At 39.0% G+C, this 24,438-nt stretch overlaps 1 long non-coding RNA gene across 1 annotated transcript; it reads left to right on the top strand.

Annotated features, from left to right (window-relative positions):
- Window positions 1–3,245: 3,245 nt before the first annotated feature.
- LOC311440174 lies at window positions 3,246–16,290 on the top strand. The gene is made up of 2 exons (XR_014695250.1): window positions 3,246–3,439; window positions 15,638–16,290. It is a non-coding gene; the product is annotated as an uncharacterized lncRNA (long non-coding RNA).
- The last annotated feature ends 8,148 nt before the right edge of the window (window positions 16,291–24,438 follow it).

Here is a 24,438-nt window from a genome sequence, read left to right on the forward strand (position 1 = left end):
AATGTTGCTTTGTGTCTCTCAGATGGACAGTTCCTTTGTCCTTTGTTATTTTTGCAATCAACGCTGAATTACTATCAGAAACTGAGGCTGTTAGATAACCCTGACGCCAGGACCCAGCCCCATAGATGATAGATAGAGACTACTTCAGTTGCTGTAAAAAATAGGCCCTTTCAATTTAGTACTTTTCTGTATGTGAGAAGTGTCTTTCTTTTTTCCTCCTCTGTGGCTAAAAAACATTTGTTCACAGACAGAAAGAACTTATCTTGGGAAGACCAATGTTTTCTGCTCTCATCTAGCCATCCTAACCACTCTGATGGAGCCTCTGCTTCTCTCAATGCTTAGATGGTTAATCGGCCTATGCACTAAAAAGCTAAAATAGCTGTTTATTTTCAAATAATCATACATAAACAACAATGTTCCTACAGCATCAGAGCCAAGGGAAAGTAAGTTTGAAGGGGCCAGCTGCCTATGCACTTATTCATGAATCAAAAACTTGGATCTCTGGGGCTCAAAATATCAAGTACATGCTGATATTTCATTCACAATGACATGCTTTGGCCCACAAGGAAACATTTTTCTTTTCCAAATACATCCCATATTCCTGATAAATCAAGGGCTAGACTTCTAAAAAGGGCAAATATCCCCTGCTTAAGTGACATTTCCTCTGGTGGGTCCTACTCAGGTCAGTTCTGGTCCCTCCTAAAGAAATCTTGATCTCTTCCCAGTAGTGCCAGGTATCAGAGTCTAAAATCACATCTTTAGCAGGATTGAATGGAAGCTGTGAAAAGCCTCCCAGCTACAAAGCAGCAGATTTGTTTTTTAAAGGGAGAAGCACAGAGAATCCCAAGGTTTGTTAGCAAGGACCTGATATTTTCCATCCTTCTGCCTGAGGGGAAGATGCAATCATCTGGCACATGTTTACAGGGCATGAAATAACAACTTGGCTGTGACATTTCAGGTCAGAAATGTTCCACTCTTGAGCTTTGAAGACATGGGGGGGAGAACTGTGCATGTATATGTATGTACTGGCTATTTTCTCCTGTTCTTAGGATTTGCTATAACTGTATCAGCACCTGCTGAATGAAAAACTGAATTCTTCCTGCCACTTGAATGACAAAGCTGCCAAAATGGTGATGAATATTTCTTTCAAGGCATATAAAGTAATCTCTCAGTACTGGTCACCACTGAGTCTCCAGGAAACCTTCAAATGCAATTTTCCCTGTGTAGGTTTGTATTTATTTCTATTTTCAATGAATTGGATCAGTGTGAAACTGTCCAAAGAGGACACATAAGGAAAGAAAGAAAGAGAAAGACTTAACTGGTGTGTTTCTGATTGACTGTGGAGTTCAGTACTGTGCAGTGAGCTGCTTTATCAATTAAGTTCATCCCTTTCTTAGGGATTGGGACAACCCTGGAGGGAAAGCAACTTTTGCTAAGCAATATATAGGACAATGAAATTACCATGACTGATTTGGATTGGATCTTTGACACAGGTGAGACAGAGTATATCACAGCCTACAGTAAATCTGGTCCTGGCATTGATTTAATAATAAATGAGGTTAGAGTTTTTATCCTACTTGGTTATCTGACACACATGCTCACTCTCTTGCTCTCCCCACCCCCCACCCCCCATTGCATTCACCAGCTCTCAAGTTTCCTTCCCCTCAAGGAGATCACATTATCAGCAATGGGACCTAGGTATCCCCCAGTGGGTGTCCCCCAGTATTGATCTGCCTTCATCTTCCTGATCTCCATGACCTCCCCCGTATCTTACATCTTTCCTCCAGTCATGATCTTCACCTTCTTCTTTGTGTCCCTGCTTTCACTTTCCAAAACCAATGCTATTTGGGAACCCTTCTTTGAGCACCCTCCTCTTTTCCAGCCCCCCAAGTCCCCTGTTATCATAGTCTAAATAGTTTACATGCAGAAGCACAATGCACAAGCAGCCTCCTAGTAGCTGGTTCTGTCTTGCATCTGTTTATTGACTGCAGGACTTGGGATGCAATTCTTTGTTTACTCCAGGAGTTATCAAAATTTACATCCAGCATAAACTGACTGCAGCTAGCAAGTAGCAGGCTCGTGCTCAAGAATTCAAAAGGTCAGTTTTGGTGATTCCCTACATACATGTATACCCAATTATCATCCAGCCATTAGCATTTACTGTTTATTTTATTTTTATTTTATTGCCTGTAACAGGTTCAGTTGGTGGAAATCAAGGTAGAAAAATCCAATCTGGAGGTGGGAAAGTGTCTTTTTTTTTTTTTTTTTTCCTTGCATGAATATTTGTGTTGCTGTTTTACAACAGAAACATTATTTCGCTCATTAAAATCTTGTGCACAGTATTGTTTGAGTATCATATAAACCCTTCATATAAAGGAGATTTACTACTTTTCCTCTTCATTTTGCTTATTTAGCTCAAGTCCTGTGTGATTACTCTAATGCAGGGGTTTACCACTGAGGGCAATTTGAAATGCAATGCTTGCTACTCTCCCAGCAATGAGGCCACCTCAATGAATCCCCAGCTGGAACCTGTTTGAGTGCTCTGCCCCATTTCATATGGATAGAAAAAATAACATTGAAGGCAGAGAACAGACTGAAAGAGAGGGACATTTTACAAACTTCCCAAGTAACCTTGTCAGAAAGATGAAATGTTTTATTCTCTCACTCCTTTTCAATTTTCTCAGGTTCTGGTATCTTCCTGTTACCAACATTTATTATATATATTTTTTTTTGGATGGTGCAATGAACCACAAAAACACAATGGCAGAAAGATTTGGAATTTAACGTTTGCATATCTTTTTTAAAATTTCAGTAACTTTTGCCTGCCCATCTGTCTTGTGTGTCCTTCTCTCCCTTTACCCAGTATCCCCCTGAATACACTTCTTCCACAGTCTGTTTCACAGATTTGATAGAAAGAATTACAATGAATCTGAATGGGTCATTTGCTTTTTACTGCATATCACTAGCTGAATGAATCTTTAGGAAAATAATCACAGAAAATTATGAAGTAATAATGCTTAAAAGACAGCTATATGTGTAAGTGAACACAGACCTGAATTCCCCTAACGCATTCTCTTTGGTCAAAGGTATTTCTAACCACCTTAGCTGTTTGCACCTGAATATAATCACCTTTTACTATATTGCCTGCCTAGACAAGCTTCAGGTGAGAGTGGACTCAGCTGAGCAGCATAAGCTAATCTCTGATTGCCTATCTGATAATAGTCTCATGAAAGTGAAGTCATTTCACAATGATAGGAACTGAGATTTCAGGTCAGTTGATGTATGGTATCTCTTTCTCCCTTCTTGTGAATTCTTTGTTCCTGGAATAGCAGTCAGGATAATAGATGCACAGAAGAAAAGCATTAGAAGAGAAGGTGCTGGCACATTGGGAATCACAGTGTGGTTTTCCTTTTGGAGAGGTACACAAGGGACAAGAATGGTGAGTTCATTAAGAATCTCTTTCCTCCTTCTCCTTGTGCAACGGATCTGTGAAATGTGCTGGGGGGAAGGAGGGACTGTTGGCTTCTGTTTGGACAAGCTTCTGTTTATTAGGATTAATAAAACACATGACCTGAGAGCTTTAGTTGAACTTGTATGGCAAAATAGGGACATCGAGCCACAGTGTCTGTTGTTTGAGACTTCCCTGGTTCTCTGAAGTACCACAGAAGGCTAAAGCCAGCCCTTTGTGTCTGGAGGTGTCCTTACATCTTACACTTCTGTAGTCAATATATATGTTAGTTGGTGCTTCTACTATATCCCGTGAAGTGAGGATCATCCCTACAGTTATCCCAACCCCATGGTGGCTGAAGTTGCTTTACTCATTTCTAAATAAAGCAACATCTGGATTGAGAAGCTGGAAAATATGAGTAACTGTCACTGCACAACCATAGTGAAGTGCAATAAATAAAGCTCTTTGTCTCCCTCCAATGGATAATTACTGTCAGCATTTACAGCTGAGTGCAATATCCTTGCTCCACTTCCACCGTGGGTGAAGTGTTAGTGACTGGCCTTTTTGTCACGGAGTCAGTGGCCTAAACTTTTAGATCCAAAGGTTTGGAGTTACAACTTTGGAGCCAATCTGGAAGGAGGATTTATATGCCCCTAATGCTTTAGCACAAGGTGTTTAGTTGCTGGGTCTAAGACAATGGGGCAGAACAGAAGGATCTCTGATACATAGCCACATGTAAGGTTGCCGCTGTTCTGTAAACTCATCAAAAAATAGGTGGTGCATACATCTGGAATGTAGAAATTTCTACATCTCTTCTCTGATGAAAGAAAACATTGGGGTTTTGCAACGTTTGCTAGCAGCCAGAAGCTGGCTTTTAGCTCTGAACAAAATAATATTCATCAGTATAACTCTCCCCTTGTGTTGTGGCACTGGGGCTGTCCTGCAGCAGGCTGTCCTGCAGGCAGGCTGACTCCCACAGCACCCTTGAGTTTTGCAATGGTTTGGTGCTCTGCTGTCTGACCTTTGTGTATGTGTGATGTAAGATCAAAGCCTGCAGAAATATCGCCACAGGCAAAAACAAAGGTTTGATGCAGCTCTGGCTGTTCTGAACTAGAGAAGGGCAGATTGTGAATCAGTGCAGAGAGGTGCTGCGGGAGGAATGGGACACTGAGGGGAACAGGATTGGTCTCTGTCTCTGCTGCTGACTTATGCTAGCAGGCCAGGCTAAGGTAAAGATCCTTTCCACGCAGATAAGGAAAAAAAGTATTATCAAAAAAAAAAAAACACACATCCATATAAAAATGCTATCGAAGATGCATTTAAAAATATATACATTTTCTTGAAAGATAAGGTTTGCCTGGAGGTAGCCTGCCTTTTTTTTGTAGCCAGCATCCCTGTGTCTTATCCCCTTCATGGCCCAAGTGGCTGGTTGAATGAGGGAAGAGAGGAGAAGAAAGGGATCAGCTATGTCTCAAGGCCACAGCTGAACTTGACCTTGTGCTATTAAATTCACAGGAAGTCCTAGCAACAGTTCTGCTGCTGCATCTCTCTGCCCAAACAGACAGGAGTAAATGTCATCATTAGCATGTGCCAGCCAGGAAGTCAAGGTGGTAACAGGAAGAGTACCAGCAGAGCTGGGAGGGAAAGCTGGTGCCTGTGGAGTCTCATGAATGATCTGCTCGTCCTAGCTCTGACCCAACAACTCCTCTGCCTAAGGTTCTTGTTCCTGTTGTGTGTGAGTAACAGAACCTGTGAGGCTGGAACTGCGTCACTGGCTGAAGTCTGCAAAGCTTCATGGTGCAAGAGAAAGCAGTGATGAATGAGTGATGGATCCTTCAACAGTACAGTTTGTTGCTGTTATTGGGGAGGAAAATTCAAGGTGTGATGAAAAAGCACATCCTTTTCCACATTTACATGTATATGGAGAAAAACCTCATACTATAGGTCTCATAATATCAAGTTCCTCTTGTAAAATTACTGGCATCCTTAGTCATTCACAATAATTATAAATCTGAACTGAAATCACAAGGAAGAACTATTTGTTTCTTAAAGAAATGCGCGCACATATATGGATATACCTACATGTAAGATGTACCAGTAAAATCCAGCTGCTTATTAAATATGATGATTTCTCCAAAGATAACCTTTATCCATTCCACAATACATATAACAGGACAATACAGTTACAGACTGTACAAAACAGGCATGCAGTGAACTACAACAGAGTTGGCTCTGGTATCCTTGTGCATGGCTGATATTGGAAACTTGTATCTTACGGTCAGTGGGGTGTAACTGGGAACAGAAAGTTCATGCAGTGGAGAAGGTTGGCTTTTCCAAAGCAGTCTGGTATTCTGATATCCATTATGGGGAAGAATCTGTGAATATTAATGAACTGAAAGGCATGACCTGATACAAAGCCCAGGAAAACTTCCTTACTAGGAAATCATCCTTCAAGGAAAAGATATTAGGAAATCTGAACTAAGAGTTGATAAAAATGTTTTCTTTCAATCCTTTTAAAGTCAAGCTACTTCAGAAAGAGGATTGCTGGTTTGTTTACCTTTGTGTAAGTAAAGCTTCCCTGACACAGGTCATGCTCAAAGGAAGTCAGACTCTACGTTATCTCCCAGACTACATTAGCAACCAAATGAATAAAGAATCCATGAACTGACCCATATGCTTACTCCAGATTGAATTGCAATTTTCTCTTTGCTTGTCTCTCCATTGCCAGAATTAAAAGACACTTGACTACCCCGTTGCACAGCTGGCAAAGCAGTAGAGAGCCACAAGCAAAGAACATCTTGAGATCCAAATCCCAAAGCTGCTTCTTCCACTACCCAGATCTGCTAATCCTAATGAAATGGTGTGTCCAAAGGGAGATGAATAGGGAAAAATTACAGTGGCAGAATTAAAGGCTTAGTCCATGCTTGCAGTTGCAATTATAATTTGCACTTTTGGAGCACAAGATGTCTGCACAGTGGGACAATAGTGTTGTGCAGTACAACCTGATGCCATGAAAACTGATCAGCTCCCTTCAAGGTAGCTTATCATTTTAAGGAGTTGTTCTTACAGCAAAAACTTATTCTTACTGCACCACTGGTAATGGACAGCAAAGAGTTGTTATGGCTGATTGATTCCTCTCACACTTCTGCCAGTCAGATTTGTGTGTTTCTAGCACCCTGTACCAAGCAAAGACTGTTATAAAGGGTTTACACTAGTAACAGAGAATCACAGAGGTCTTTTCCAACCTAAATGATTCTAAGATCATCTAGTCCAATCCCAGTATGTTAACAATATCACCACCAAGTTTTTGTTCCAACTTATAATTACAAGGTTGGAAGTTACTACCAATATCTGGCTGTCACAGGCCGAATTATTATTATTATTTTTTTTTTTCTGCAATGTGCATTGCTATTTATCCTCTGAAAGGAAGTGAAAAGCCTTGATGATGTTTTTCTTCATCAGTGAGCAGTAAAACTGTTAATATGTTCATACATCCTGGTAAGGTTTTTTTTTGTTTGTTTTTCAAACTGAATTTCTCTGAGACGAAGCAAATCTTATTTCAGCCATAATGCTCTCTCAACCAACCCCTGTGATTTAAAAAAAAAAAACAAAAACAAAAAACAAAAACACCATAACAAAACCCTTTCCTTTCATCACCTTGGAATAACGCAACTGCATTGTTACAAGATCACTATATCACTTATCACTTCTTGACATTCCCAAAATAAGATATAGGAAAGCTATTATAACCAGAACTTACTGTACCCAGCACTTCAGTTCTTACTGTAGGGCCTTGTGACTTCATCTAGTGGTAGTTGTCTCTGTCCCCAGTGCTAGCTAAGACAGCAGTCATTTTATGGTAATGACTCATCTCCAAAGAGAAGTGATAGAGACTTCATTCCCATTGGAAAATGCTAATTTTCTATATGCAAACCACTTCATTGAAACATGCTGCCTCTTATGTCAGAACTGAAAGAACTTCAAAAACTGAAATAAAATCAGAAAACAGGGTCAAAACATTCTATTTGTGGCATTTTAAGTGGAATGATTTGATCTTTCATTCCTTTTGGTTCCTTATTTATTTACTTATTTATAGGAAAACATAAACCAAGCCTGAAGGGTAAGTCTGACCCATGTCAAAAAGGAATTTTTCCTACCCCTAATTTTTTTCCATCACAATTTAAGTGGCGAGTTTTTTCTAAGTATTAGCTTTGTAAATTCAAACTTGGTAGATTAACTTCAAAATAAATTAAAAATAACAATATTTCAGACTTATGTTCACCAAAACTTAGACCTGAAACAGGCAACTATTCCAGGGATGGGTTATTTTTCCCTTTTAATTAGACTTTGGAACAAAGTAACTTTTAAGTTTTTCTTGTTTCTGCACACCTATGTTAAATTTCCTATTAATTTGTCTCTGAAGCAGCAAGGAAAAATGAATATGTTCTTTCAAACATTTAACCATCTGTATGTATGAGAGAATGGCAATTGTCCAGAAGACAATGCTGCATAACACTTATTTTAAAATAAAAAGTTCATCTTTTCCTTTGCAAGATTAAAAATATCTCGATTCTATGGAAATGAACCCTTTCATCCATGGCATACATGCCAAAAATAGGTATTTCAGCACAATATTGAGTTCAAGTCCTGCTTGGGTCATTGTGATATTGGTGATAATTATATTCATTTAGCAAAGCAACCCTTTGATGATATCCAGATTTTAGACTGGCAGAGGTGATATTTTCAGACAGGTGGGAGAAGCCGGGCTAAAGAAAGAAACAGGAAGGCAAAACTCTTTTCAAGTAATGACTTATTAACGCTGGAAGCCTCCCATATGGGAAGGTTGTTGCATGATGCTTTGTGCACACAAAGATGCAGTTACAGCTATTATCTTGTCCCTGAGCGACTGGAACAGAACTGTGCCATTTTCTGTTTGCAGCAGCACTTTGCAGAAACAGCAGCACAGCACCTCAGATCATAAAGCACTTTGCAGACACTAAATCACAAAACATGCAAGTGCAGAAAGTGCTTTATCACTGCTTTCTTGGCATGCAAATTAGGGAGCCATTGAGTCCATGTCTAATGTATCTGTAGCTACATTCATTAAAGCAATTCATGATGAAGTTAGACTTGTTGATCCTGAATGATGGGATGCCAGCAGAAGAACCAGGGAAGATCTCTTGGCCAGTAATGACAGGGGTCCAATGGTCAGTATTGAATTGCTCTGGGGCCAAGGGGTTGCAATACACTGGTTGTATTGCTGTGGCTGTGGCAGACTGCCTGGCCAGACTAATGTGATTCTCCCTGCATAGGATCAAGAGCATTCAGGAGGACACAGCTGTTGGTGCAGAAATCAGCCTTCAAAACCGTTTGAAATCCAAATGACAGCATTGCAGGACTGTGACAAAAATGTGATCTTCCAGACAGTCACAGAAGACAGGGCTGTGTGGACAGTTAGACCTAGGAGTAACTCAGAACTTGGGAGGGAGCCATCCTGAGACAAGTAAGAGGATGAGGTAAGGTTGTCCTAGGAAAGTACTATCAAGTTCAAGCTCACCAGCTGTCAGGAACTGGATGCAAGTCTTCTGAACTAAAATCCAATCCCTGAGTCCCTAGACCACACTTGTAGGTCAGAATGAAAGCTAAGTCTAGATCTGATGTCTAAACTCCTTAAAATGCAGAAAATGACTGAATTATGCATCTTGTCCATAAACAACACCTGCTCCTTTCACACAGGAATCCAAGTATATAAAGTCCGGCTTCCTAAACACTAGGATAATGCTCAGGGCCAAAATATTGACATGATGTGTTTATAAAAGCAGTTGGGACACAAATTTTGTGTGTCCCACTGCTTTTACAAACATATCGTGTCAACATTTTGAACAAGACCATTTCTTTTTTCTTATTCATTTTATTTTTTTAAGTTTTAATTTAATATTATTATTATTTTTTTAATTTTCCCTGAAAGATGATTTCTGAATTCAATCTACTGCCCCAATCAGATAGGCTGATTTAATGCCTGACAAACTGTACAGCATATAAAAGTCATCATACTTCAGAACATTAAGGAAAACTAAGTCTGTAGTATGAGGATGAGTGTCTAGCCTGCTATGGAGCAATGTATATCATATCTCTTTTTGCATCATTTTTTTCCTCTGAAGAAAAAGGCGCTTTGTTACTGATCTCCTTTATAAAGAGCTCAAGAACTGAAAATGATTATTAATTCGTAAAATATCCCTATCTTTGGAAAAAAAAAAGAGAAGAAGAGTTGGGCCTGTAGGTATTGTTACAACTAGCAATTTGCATCTCATTATCTTCGAGAATATTAACTTTTATCATACCACATATTCTCCTTATGCAGTTTCCTTTCATACTTAGGTTGACTGTAATGCAAAAACACTGGGAAATCTCACTCCTGTTTAGTTCAAGTTAATTACACTGTAGTTCAGGGATTTTGATAAATTGATACCTCACTCCCATCATCTTTGGCCCTGAATGAGATGGAAGAAAAAGGCAAGATTTTCTCATTAATGTATTGCTTTGAAATTAGGAGAAGAAAAAAAAAAAAAAAAAGAAAAAAAAGAAATCCTTTTGCTTCAGTTACATGTGATCCTGCCAAGGCAAACCAGGAACGGTTATGCTATAGATGTTTTGGCTCACAAGAGTGATAGAGACCTTACTTCTGGAAGGGTCAGTTCTTCAAATGGAATATTATGACATGTTTGGAGGAAAAGGACACAGGTTCTAATTCTTACCTGGTGGTTAGATGCCACCAGGGATATGTGGATAATTATCCGCAGCACATGGTGTCTTAGTTTTTTTGGCTGTTTTTTTATTTCATAGGCATGGTCACTCTCAATTATGAACCATGCTGTTCACTGGGACAGCAAGAGAGGAGGGGGCTGCCCTGTGACCCACTCTGAAAGGAGTGTTTTGAGCCCAGAAAATGTCCCAATTCTTCTCTCTCTGCCTTTTTTTTTTTTTTTTTTTTTTTTTTTTTGTAAATCTTTCATTCAGCTTAAAGCAGCAAGAAAATTTACAATGCTCCAAGTATAACAATTAATGTGATTCTAATGTATAAAGTGAGTTTCAATGTCAGTAATCCTCTTGTCCAGCTGAGATATCTTTTCCTCCTCCTTTTTCACATTCTCATTTTTACAGAGGTGTGTGGATGCATGTGCACACACACAGATGTGGAAGGTGTTTGTTTCCCCACCCTTTTGCCCTGGATTATTAGAGGCAGAGATAGCATTTCATCAGAATGGAAAACTATGGCTGTTTTCCCTGTTACATTGTCCCTGCAGACTTAATAAATAAATAAATACATAAAAAAAATAATAATAATAGATGGGCCTAAAGATAGTTTATTTTTGTTGGTTTTGTTCTTTGTTTGTTTGTTTTTCACAAAACATGAAGTGTCTGCACATACTCTTACAGCTCTACTCTGTCAGATGTACAGCCCAGTCATTTATTGCTGCAGATTAACCTCATAACAAGAATAGTGTGCCTTGTAAATGACAGTAATGCTTTCAAGAAATGCTAAGAAGTCTTTATGTGCCTTAGTGAACTAACCAGAGCTCTTCAGCTTCCTCTGACAGAACAACTATCATTATCACAGCTGGATGAAGTAAGGCAAGGGCAAACTGAGCTGTCACTGTCACATCCAGAGACAGTGTAAAGGCTGGGACTGCAAGCCCCCGAGTATATGCTGATTTGTCCAACCTTAGTGTTACCTATGGCATCAGTCAACAGTCCCATCTGCCATACTTTCAACTACCTATTTTCAGACTCCTAAATATTTTCTAGCAGAACAGTGATTCCAACAGAGCAGATTTGACCTTAATGATTTTTGTAGTTAGTTTTTGATGGTTCCATTAAAGATGGAAGTTTAAAAAGAAATTTAGTAGTAATAGAAAAAATGTAGTATCCTTCTGCTAGCTAGATGACATACATCCTCCCATTTCAGTGCAGGCCTTTGAAGGAAAAAAAAAGAAAAAGAAATTGTTGTTTGTCTTTGAAATGGACCGTGGCATCCAGAAATCTTCTATGTTTAGTTGCAGTTTGCAGCAATATCACTGCTGGTATAGCTCATTCCTTCACTGCAGGAATGGAGGGTACTGCTTTCATGGCCTCTGTGATAAATGAGTGTGTACAAATTCCCAGAATCTATTCAGAATGATATTTTCAAATGTAAGGTTTCCAGCTAAAAAGCTAGTCAGTTCATTTTGTCATTTCTGCTTCAACTTCAACAAAAGCAGAAAACTCATTTCTCTGTTTGAAGAAATTTAATTTAAAAGCAAGAAAAAACTATTCTCCTTACAAAAAGAGGCATTTTGTTAAGCCTGAATGTTAAAATGAAGCCCAAAGTTAATTCAGGAATGACTCTCATTTCTTTCTATTATTTATTTTTACTGCATCAGCAACATGCAGTAGGTGGTTGGAGGTGATTCTCAGCAAGCATCAGTGGGGAAAACACTCTGGACATCACAGGGGCTTCGGGTTAAAATCCACACTTTGGAAGGAGTGTAGATATCACTGAGCCAAGCTGCTGTGGATTTTCAGTTCAGGCACATTAAGATCAACTCTGTTTTTGACACCCAAATTTCTCAATGAAATCTTCAGATGGAAAAAATCAGGATGACTCCACTGAAGCTGATGACACACTATCAATAAACTGGGGTGTATCAGTCTTTGACATTCTACTTATAACAATAATGCCTTGATTTTCTTCAACTTCTGATCAAGAAGCATGGCAGTGGTCATTTTTGCAATGACTTCAATAAGTATATATGTAGTTATATGATTTCCTCCATTATTTGTGTAATTTTGATTTAATTACCATTATTTTTATGTTTAGAGAATTTTTAATTTCCTATTATTGTTACATTTTTATTTTTATTTTTATTTTTTTTTATACAGCATTTTAAGGCTCAGATTCTTTTCTGGAGCAAATAAAAATAGCTCCAATGAAGCCAATTTACGAATATTTACACCAGGTGACTGTTTATCTTATCTGGTCTTCTACTCAACATGAGAAGTGGAAAACAACAGGCAGATAATTTTGCAAAATGTAAATCTGCATAGTCCTGACAATGCACACTTCATTTGCTGCTGCAGAGAAGAGCACATGGGTATCTTTCTGCATGTTCTCATTTTTCATGTACTTTCTGAATTTAAACTTGCTTTTTATTCCTTTGATTTTTCTGTTTTCTATGGAGCACTTGAGCATTTTGATATGGCTTATTTGCATAAAAAGATTTTTTAAATTGTTATTATTTTTAAACCAGTAGATCAAGCTAGGGTCCTCCACTTAGGTTTCTATAAAATAGGCAGACAAGGTATAACCTACTTGCTTTATATGCCCAACATTCTGCAATGATAATATGAAGTAATTCCTTTATCCATAAAGTTATTCTCTGTGTAATAGCGATGGTTATGGAAGGAATTTTCAGATTAACAATATACTGGTTAAAGGCTCAGAAGATTTGCATACTGTTTTTTGCTATCAGCAATTGTCAAGTCACTCCACATGATCATCACTCTATACTTAAGCTTTTTTTCTTGCCTAGTATCATCACATGAATTTAGTCTCAAATATGGCACCTCATACAGAGAGATTTTTCCTACACTACAATCTCTTCGTTTACTAATAAATCAGCATTTTTATTTTGACACTACCAAAAAATCACAGATACTTTTTAAAGGGACATGAAGGAGGCTTCCGAATCTGATTTATTTGCCTTACAGTGAAGTGAGCCTGAGCCATGATGAAAGTCTTTCAGTAATACCGATCACAGCTCATTGTGCTTTCTGTTTGCTTTCTGATTCCAAGTTCTGAATCATCACCATACCTATTCCTCCTGAAATAAAACTATCTAGAGGAGCCAAATGCAGATGGGAGGACAATTTAAAGTAATGAGCTAATCACAGTTAATTTTCTTGGTATTTACTGTAATAACATTAATTTTGATGAACCCCTCCATTATTAATGTGAATGTCACAAGTACTTCTATAGCATTTCCACTTGGATTCCATATTAATTAACTGGGCTGTTAATCTAAGGTGTTGCTGCAGAAATATAATATCCCGGTGAGGAAAGGAAAAAAAAAAAAAAAAAGAGAGAGAAAAGAATTCATAGTCAATGAGAAGATATGGAAAAGCATAAAATGACCTTCTCTCACTGATTTTTCAGGCATGGTGAAGTTTCAGTTCCTTGGACAGACTCATGGTCTCATAATGGATTCCATTTACCAGTCGGCAACGTGATAATGTATGGCTGGATTACCATTTGAACTCATCCTTCTTTACATGTAATGGACATAAATTGCATTTATGCTTGCTTTATAGCCCACTTTAGTGCCATCATGGAAAAGAGTCTTATAATAAATGAGAGAAGACCCACATTTCTTTTCCAGTTCTCAAAACGTGGACCAACTTGGTTTTTTTCTGAAGGAGTTTGGAGCTTGCCAGAGTCTCCAAATCAAGGATGACAAATCTATCTGTGAGAAGCAGTATGTCAGGTTGCTGTAGCTTGAGAGCTGGGCACCTAATATCTCCTCTGATTTCTGTCCAGTGCTCCTAATCACCCTTTTTATAAATTTTCTGTATTGCAAGCAACGACCTAGGATCACTATATAATTCATTAACTGAGCCAGATTTGTTATACTTTGCTTTTATGAGCCATCTCATGCACTGTTAACATAGATTATCCCAGAGAATTTGGATTCCAGGAAAAGGCATTCACCACCTTTATTTTTTTCAAACCTGGCCTGAGTCATAGAGATGGATTAGAAGCAGCACTGTGAATATGGGTTAACATGTGTGCTCTTTCCCTCTATTCTGGGTGAGTTACCCCTTCTTTTTAGTCTTTGTTATTATGCATTTTCATTGACATAATGTAAAATTTTAGCTATTTAGCAGTTCAAGGCAGACAGAAGGTGGTCCGTGTGCCACGTTAGTCCAGAAATGTGCTGCAGGGGATGTATGCCTGGAAGGGTTTGGCTCATACTTTCTCTTTAATGATCTGAAGTTGGGTACAAATGCAGAGGCGTGAGATAAGGTCCCTGTCTGCTCCACGTCACTGGAAAATCAGTGTGTGTTTGCTGTCTGCCATGCACTAGTTTCATCACAGTCCTGGTGAACAAGAGTGATGAATAAGTGAGAGAAAGCTATGAAAGCATAATCAGGCCTATCTGGCTCTCCAAACACATCAGAGGTGAGGAATTGTAAAGACCCCTCTCCTCAGTCTCAGCCTTTAAGATCACAGACCTTTTCAATCAAGCTTGTCGCACTCAGGGCTGCTAAACGTGTTACAGCATTATGATCATGTAACAGATGGCAGGGAGCAAGACACAAAAGGAATTTGATTATATCCCAAGAAAGCTATTTTAAAATTTGGTGAATGCACATACAAATCTCATTTCACATATTCATCTAGGCCTAACAGGAAAATATTCTGTAACAGCTCAGCAAGAACATTAATGAAGCTCAGCAAATTAAATGTTGCAAACTGTTTTGCCAACCCCTGATGGACGGTACCACCTATGTGTAAAATAATAAGAGTTGTATGATACAGATGGATTTCTTGAGGAGAGAAGCAAGAGCTGCCAAGCACGTTAATTATTAGGCAAAAGGTGTAATGCTGATTTTCAACTTCAGTGAGAGATAATAGACTGGATCAACTGAGCTGATGTTTCGGTGCTTGAGTGGGGATTTTATTTTAAATACAACAACCTTTCTAGTCACTGTAGTCCATCTTCATCACTTCTTATGATCATAGAAGAGTTTCAGATGCCTGTTAAAAAACATGGTTTAAGCCGTGCATTGCCTGCAAAAACAGCAGAACTACATCAGTTTACATCAACTAAAAATCTGTTCCTTTTGCCAGGTTGTCCCTCAGAATGATGTATAGCAGACTTTGCAGCTTTTCCAGCTCACAGGTTTATTAAGAACCTTATTTTTGTGACTGTCCTCTGTACTGAATGTAACCATTGGATTTTTTTTTTTTTTTAATTCTATTTTATGAGAAACTCCTTTTCATCAGATGATTTAGCTTAACATCATTGACTCACAGGAAAGTCTGATTGCAAAAGCCCCCATACTAGCAGAGAGTTTCCACCAAAAGCATGGAGAGTTCTCCTTTTGTAAAAGAAAGAAACAACAATTTAAACCTTGCCTGTGATTTTCTAGATCACTGCATGGCATCACTGCTTCCTGTGAGGTATCTCAGACTGAATGGGATACTGAGCCAAAGGGACATCAATCAGCCAAAAGGTTTCAAGTATGTCAGGACACTCAGTGCTGGCAAGAGAATCCCGAGATTATGAAGAGACCGCAACCAGCCTCTCCAGCAGCAGCCTGCTCCTTCAGTGCGTGATGACCCCAAAGGCACTAATGCATCCTTACGGGGGGCAAGCACAGACCCTGCAGAGAAGACTCCTGACAGAGCCAGACCTGAGTGAACAGCTCAGAATCACCATCCTGAGTAAGAGGGAAAGGCGCATTTATTACATTACCTGCTTTCAGCTTTCTCATTTTGTTGCCCTGTTATCAGCTGCCAGAATATGTCCTTTCTATCAGCGTATTACTGCTCAGACATTGTGTAAAGTGCTGGGGAAACAGACTGAACATAGCTGAGAGCTTATTAATGACGGATTTAACCAATTAATAAGCATGCTTTTTCCGCTCTCTGAAAGCCAGAGCAGGCATATTTCGGGCTCCAGTTCCTCTTCTTCATCCTATATTTTCTCTTTACATTTGCATTATATGGTCTCCAATTCATGGCTTCTTTATAAAATGTTTGCTCATGCACTAATTAAAAAGGATTTATCAGGTTGAGCTCACGACGGCTGAAGGACCCTTTCTCCCTTGGCAAGGCCTGAATATTTGAATAGCTCATTAATGCTCCTGCTTTCTCTCCTTATAAGAGGACACTAAAAAAATGAAAGAAGGGGATTTGCTGTGCAATTTTAGATGAAAGGTTGCTTCATTTATTTTTAAAGCTGTCTAAAGGGGTTAAGTCCTACTCTGATTTATACCAAAGGGCAACTTCTGACCCCTCACCAAAATAATTCTTCATTTACATTGGCAGGCACCATTTATCTGCAGATTCTCTTCAATGTAAACAAGAGAAAAAAAATGAGATTTTTACCTTTTGAAAGTGCTGAATTGACACTGCTTTTCTGAATCCATGAGAATCAGGCCTTAGTTAATTTCATTATGATGTAAATCAGGCCTTGAAAGTACAGGAAAATACCCTAATTTATGTCAGCCAGGGATTTGGACTTTGAGTTAAAAAAATGCTTGGGGCATGATTTTGCTCTTATTACCATACACCCACTCCAGAGTTACTCCAAATTTACATTGCCACAGGTGACATTCCTGCATCTTCAGAACTGAGTAAGAGTGGTGTCCACCTAGCAACTATAAATTTCAAAGTAATTTCATATATTCAAACCCATGTACATATATTTTTAAAATGCCTCTTATCAGTGCTAATCTTGGATGCTTGGCTGGATTATTATCTCATGAAGATTATATCCCTGAGAGTTTTTATTGCCCACTATGTCTTCCATTTTTTTTCTTTCCAAAGTGCTTGAAAGATCCCGCTGAGTCAATTACATACAGTATCTCTTAATAATGTCCTCTTCCTGGCACATCATTGTTTTCCTTTATGTTTATTTCAAAAGGTTAAATTAAACAGGAGAGTAGATATAAATCCACATGATGAATTATAAAAAGTTACCACAAGCTCCTGAGAATGCTCAGAATTTTGATAGGGAAGATTCAGTGAAGCAGTGCCCCAGGGAAGTGAGTGATAGAGAAAGCCAGGATTGTGAAAGTTGAAGGAAAGCAGGGTGTATGAACTTTGCTGTTTGCAAGTCCATTTTTCTTGCTCTGGGAGGCTAACGCCAAGCACCCTCTCGCCTGCTCAGTCTGCTGGTTTAATTGGCCTGCAGATACCCTCATTGCATTGCAACTGAGCTGATTGTCAAGGAAAGCATGGGAGGTATCCTCACTCCTTGGGGATCTTAAGGAAAAGATTAGTTTAATACCTGTCAAGACTAGTTTAGGAGCTGACTGCTTTCAGCAAGGTGATCCTTGGAAAACCTTTAAACTCTGTGAATATCTGAAACAATGCATGGAGGAGTCACATTGGCTGTGAGATGAGCATGGGAATAGGAGCAATGACCCTCTGAGTGCTGCTACTAAATCCCATAACCTTTCCTGGTGCTAGAGGGGTACCACACTTCACAGAATCACAGAATTTCCTAGGTTGGAAGAGACCTCAAGGTCATCGAGTCCAACCTCCAACCTAACGCTAACAGCCCTCCACTAAACCATATCCCTAAGCTCTACATCTAAACGTCTTTTGAAGACTTCCAGGGATGGTGACTCCACCACTTCCCTGGGCAGCCTGTTCCAGTGCCTCACAACCCTTTCAGTGAAGAAGTTCTTCCTAACATCTAACCTAAAACTCCCCTGGCTCAACTTAAACCCATTCCCCCTCGTCCTGTCACCAGGCACGTGGGAGAACAGGCCAACCCCCACCTCGCTACAGCCTCCCTTGAGGTACCTAAAAAGAGCGATAAGGTCACCCCTGAGCCTCCTCTTCTCCAGGCTGAACAAGCCCAGCTCCCTCAGCCGCTCCTCGTAGGACTTGTTCTCCAGGCCCCTCACCAGCTTCGTCGCCCTTCTCTGCACCCGCTCAAGCACCTCGATGTCCTTCTTGTAGCGAGGGGCCCAAAACTGAACACAGTACTTGAGGTGCGGCCTCACCAGAGCTGAGTACAGAGGGACGATCACCTCCCTAGCCCTGCTGGTCACGCTGTTCCTAATACAAGCCAGGATGCCGTTGGCCTTCTTGGCCACCTGAGCACACTGCTGGCTCATATTCAGCCGACTATCAATCATCACTCCCAGGTCCTTCTCTGCCTGGCAGCTTTCCAACCATTCCTCTCCCAGTCTGTAGCTCTGCTTGGGGTTATTGCGCCCCAGGTGCAGGACCCGGCACTTGGCCTTGTTAAACTTCATGCAGTTGACCTCAGCCCATCGGTGCAGCCTATCCAGATCCTCCTGCAGAGCTTTCCTACCCTCAAGCAGATCGACACATGCACCTAACTTGGTGTCATCTGCGAACTTACTGAGGGTGCACTCGATGCCCTCGTCCAGATCATCGATGAAGATATTAAAGAGGACCGGCCCCAGCACCGAGCCCTGGGGGACGCCACTGGTGACTGGCCTCCAACTGGACTTGGCTCCATTCACCACGACTCTTTGGGCCCGGCTATCCAGCCAGTTTCTAACCCAACGAAGTGTGCGCCAGTCCAAGCCAAGAGCAGCCAGTTTCTTGAGGAGAATGCTGTGGGAAACAGTGTCAAAAGCCTTGCTGAAGTCAAGGTAGACCACATCCACAGCCTTTCCCTCATCCACCCAGCGCGTCACTCTGTCATAGAAGGAGATCAGGTTCGTCAGGCATGACCTGCCTTTCATAAAGCCATGCTGACTGGGCCTGATCGCCTGCTTCCCCTTCTGAATGAAAACTGAGCAGGCATCTTCTTGACTCTACAGGGCTGTAAATGAGGCTGTGGATTATCCTGGGCACCAGCATTACAAATTCTAAACTAACAACTTCCTGAAAAACACCAGGGTGTAATACAACAGTATAGCTCAATTTTCACTCCTCTTTCTAACCAACATATCAAATGGTTTGTCCTCTGACTTCAACCTACTTCCTTGCTATATTCCCTGCTCCTATTCCCCTGCTATTCCCTGCTATATAAATTCAACCAGATCCTCTGGGTAAATATAACCAGGTATAAATCAACTCAGGCATCAATATTCCTAAGTAATGCATACTGTCTGAGCTTAGGGACCATTCTCTTTCACCTCTTATCTTGATCTTTATCATTGTTTCACTCTGAACTGTGAAACAATGGCCACATCTCTCACACCAGAAGTAGCTGCATTTCAGTAATGAGTGAAACATTTCTCATATAGTCACTGAGTAAGTACATAAAGCACCTTATGAGCCTTCCACATATAAAAGGCAATATAAAAGGAAATACTAATATGTCCACATAAATATTAAGTAAAATCTGGCATTTCTCTTTTATAAAAACAATAATCCTTTCCTTAGTATGTCCTAGAACATACAGAAATATACAATCTGCATGTCCACGTTTTATGGTTATATTCTTGTCTACAAAATTTCACCTACAGTTTTCTCTTCCTCCTTCTTTCCTCCTCTCTTCTCCAGTAAATCATTAAAACAAATTGGCTTGTAAGCCTGTTACTGTACAGGACTCCCTGAAAGTCTTGTGCAAAGAGGTCAGGAAGGTTTGTTCTGAGAGGTAAGTGGTGAAGTGTGTGTGAGAATGAAAGGGAAAAAAATATCAACTTTCTATGCTGTAAAAAAGAAGAGAGTGATAAATGCTAGAATTAGGTAGCAGCAATGAATGTTAAACAAAGAAGACAGCAAACTACATTGTATATCTCTAAGAGTATGAGGAATATCTGGCAAGTCATACAGGTGATCATTCCTTTATTGCCTGTTTTCTGCTTTCTCATTGCATTCACCTGCTGGAACTGATGAAGTCTGTGGCCAAGTAATAAACAAACAAACAAAATATCCAAAACAGGCCTTTCTCTAAGATAGGGATAAAGCCAATTTGCCACCTGATGTAAACTGATATTGTCTAACATGAATTGGTATTGCTTGTCACTTCAGAGGTCTCTACTGAAATTGCAACAAAATGACTATTTGGCCCCACTTTCATCCTCAGTGACACTTCATTAGAATTGCCTCTACTTCTATTTCCAGATTCCTTTTTTTTTTTTTTTTTTTTTTTTTTTTTTTTTTTTTTTTTTTTTTGTCAATAGTAAGTTGCGAGGAAGATAGGAAGATGCTGTAATATAGAGTGGCATGTGGGGTTATAAAACTTAGCCGTAGGCATGTGTACAAACTGCTTTTGATTTCTGTGTATGCACCAGAGTTTATATCAAATAATCTAGCTTATGTTGCTGTAGAAGACAAAAAACCATTAAATGCCCTGATAGACTCTCTGAATCAAAGCCTTTATTCAAGACTGTATCCTTCCCTAATAACTTGCCCATTTCAGCATGGGGGACCACCCTTGTCCCCACTGATTCTGGAAATGGTAGAAGAAAAGAGCAGAGGGATCTCAAGGTAGCATAATCATACTGCAGCATATGCCACTATCACTGTAACAGGGACAATACAGGTTCAGGATATGAATCCTGGACTGTGCCGTGTGGTTTGAGTAGCTGCATCCACTTTAGCTTTGGGATTGCTCTTCTATCACTGCCTGAGCACAAGTGGAATGTTTTACCTCCTGAGAGGGAGGTAAATTCAGCTGTAGATACAGAAATGGTGCAGAAGGTAGCTACCAAAATTAAACATGCTGCAGATCCCAGCTCAGTGCTCCTCAGTAACATAGGCAAAACTGCACTGGTGGGAACAAAGAGCCTAAGCTGAACTTTTTCTGCTACGGGGTGTCAGTGGGGAACTGGAGACCCTTGTTGCTGTTGTCCAGAGAGGATGGTGGCCTCTTGTGTTTCAAAGGTGGACAGCCTGTTTCTGCCTTGCACTGTTCTCAGAAGGGGAGGCTATCAGCACACACCAGCTCTTCCCTCAGCTCCTCTAACCAGGGCTTTCAGTTTTTCATTGATGCAGAAGGGAGAATTGCCATTTTGTCACATACAATATGCTACATCAGCTACTATTGGTTTTGTCTGAGCCTAGAGCTGTCTGTGGTGTTAACGATGAACCAGAATCTTGCAAGTCCTGTGGCTTTGCATATTAACAAGGCTGTTATACCTCCCAAATGACATAGTACGACCACCCTCTTCTCATCCCTTAGGAACTCCTCATTTGCAAAGAGATCCCAATTATTTTATTTACATATGTAATAAAAGTCAGGTCAGTCAGTCACTTCTGAGAACCTTTTGAATTTGCTGTGTTTTACAAAATCAGCCTGAGTTTACAAATTTTTCTCTCTTGGAACCAATTATATTTCTGAGGTTGGATTTTCTAATTTATTTATTTAATTAATTCCCTTGTTAAAGAGTAGCTTGCTTAATATATACATGTATGTGCCAAGCCTGAATTCCTTAACAGTTAGATGTGTCCATTGACTTCTGTGGAGTAATTCATTACATACATAACATTTGTCTTCAGTCTATCTGCTTTATATTACACCATTTCTTCTTGCCCCACCAGTGCTGCTCTCTCATTTGTTTTCTACGATGACTGGTTATTATTTAGATTAGGCCAGGAATTTCCTGCAATGACTGTTGCCCTTTAGAAATCCCCATTTTTCAGTTCCCAAATTGCCTTTAAAAAAAGCTATCAATAAGCTGCAAAATGGTCATAAAAAGGCTTGGCAATCCTGACAGAATCCCATCTAGATAAACTTTAACAGAAACTTGTAATAATTTCACACCATTCCTTTCAGATATTTCTGGATTTGAACATTTTGATTTTAAAATGACTTCATGTATATGTTTTAATTTTATTTTCTATTATTGATTTTAAAATAAATAATTTGGTACACAGACTTTAATGTTTAGCTACAGTTTTGTCAAAGCTTTATTTCATAATAAAATTCATCTTTTTATTTTTTCAGTATTTGTACGTGTCTTTATTTTTTTTTTTGTCTTATTACACTCTTCACCTTAAAAAAAAAAAAAAAAAAAAAAAGACATATCAGAAGAACGGAGTTATGGCAAAAATGTTATTTGCATTTCTGACCAGTTTCAAGTAAAAGGTACAGATTCTGTTCCTGTTTGGGATTTTATATGCCAGTCCAATACAGCATGAATGTCCCATCTCATCTTTGTCTCATCCTTTCAGTGAAAACCAAATCAAACCAACCAACCTTGGAGACTAAAGGTCATGTTATTCTTCAAAATATAGCAATATGCAAAGTAAGTTGCACCAGGCGTTCTCAAAGCTATAATCTTCATTCAGTGCCCTATAGTGAATACTTTCCTCTTGCCATAGTCCTAGTAATAATTTGTTGACTCTGGGATGCCTAAACTGGTCATAATCTTTCTAATTTTGTGCCAAGCTCAGGAAAACTGCATGAGTGAGAATGGACTACACAAAGGTAAAACGTGTACTGGAAAGCTTTGTATGAACCAGAGCCGCCCTAATACAAGGCTGCCACATTTTAAGGAAAGCCTTCTTTATTTTATTTATTTATTTATTTATTTATTTATTTATTTATTTATTGTGAAAACTAAATGATTTCTACCTAGGGTCCGATATCTGGAGGTTCTGGGAAGACCCTGTGTGCTCTTTTCTGCATGTTGGCTGTGTTGCTTCTCTTGCCTACCTGAAGCATTAGGTTTATCTGTGAAGTTCAAAGGAAGATGAAGTCAGACTTCTCAAATATTTCCACTGACAGGATAAAAGCCCAGCTACAGCAACCTCCCCCATACTTAATTCAATTAAACCATTCTCATGAGGGATATTCTCTGAGCTTTGGAAGAAGAAATTTAAGAGACTGAAGAGCTGATCCTTTTAGAGTTTCTTGATATTCATGAGTTACTGACAGTGAATTTATATTAACTATGAGTATAAGTTTGACAATGAACTTTAAAAGCTGCATATTGGCCCTGTTAATGCTTAATGATCATTTCCAAAATAACAGGTCACTGACTGAGATCTTCAGCTATCTTAACAGGTGATAAATTATGTTAGTTCTTCTCCAGGAGCTGTTGAATTCCCATATCCCCCTCAAAAGACATGTATTTTCCCATTAGCTTATATTTCTTGGGATGTTGGAACATTTATAAAAAGTGTCATATAGCTGAGTGGCAAATAGTTAAGGCCAACAAAAACCATTAACAGGGAAGGATGATAGCCCCAAACTCTTAATTGAAAATACTGAGTAATCACAGAAATTATTTACAAATTTTCCCAGTGAACACAATCAAAATGCTGTTTTTCCATATTCAGTATGAGTATGACTGAATATGGAAAAACAGTCATACTCAAAATTCAGTCATAGTCATACTGAATATGGAAAAACAGCATTTTGATTGTGTTCATGAATATGACTGAATATGTGCATTTCATAGATATTATTTCTCCATATTCAAATATTCTCCAGGTGAGAAGAAACATGGAGAAAAAAATTAGTTCTCAACAGTTGAACTGGACTACTTTCCAAATGTAGTCCAGTTCTTCTGAGTCAGCTTATATTGCTTATTGATAAAAATAAAGCAAGCTCTTTTGACAAAACCTTTAGGAATCATCATCTTTCCTGATTTAAATTTATCAGAAATTCTTCTTTTAGCAGGCCTATGAGTGAAAATTACATACTTGCCTACACTCAGACTATTTATATTAAATGATGAGAGAAGACATAAGATCAATGAGTGCCTTGAAAAGATATTATACGGGGATTATTCAAGGAAACAAGCATCTACCAGGAAACAAACAAATCCTTGACAATTGGTGATTTGATGTGAGGAAAACACTGTCATTTTACAGTTCAGAAGAAATCTGACTCCATTGATCCTACTCATTTTGTACTTTATAGAAGCACTACAGCATGTTAGGATCAATAGTAGCAACTCAGACATTACCAGTCACAACAGTTATTCCAGGAAGACCTTCATCAAAGGCAATCATGTTTTTCTTCAAAGAACCTTCCTTACACAAAGAGAAACATCTAAAGGAAAAGTAAAACTGTATGCCAAAGACAGTATGGTGCAAAAATGTCAACCATTTGCAAATGGTACCAATTAAAAAAAAAAAAAAAAAAAAAAAAGAAACAAAACAACAAGAACAAGAACAACAGCAAGAATAACAACAACAACAACAAAAGGCAGATTGAAGAAATATTTAGATTAGTCAAAAATATTCCTATCGCATGATTGTATGTAGCTTTTTTTTTCCAGACTTTCATCAGCAATAACAAAGATCATTTCAGGGTGTTCATTAAAGCATAGCTCAAGTC

Source organism: Aythya ferina (assembly GCF_964211825.1).
Source record: "Aythya ferina genome assembly, chromosome: 7".
Lineage (NCBI taxonomy): Eukaryota > Metazoa > Chordata > Aves > Anseriformes > Anatidae > Aythya > Aythya ferina.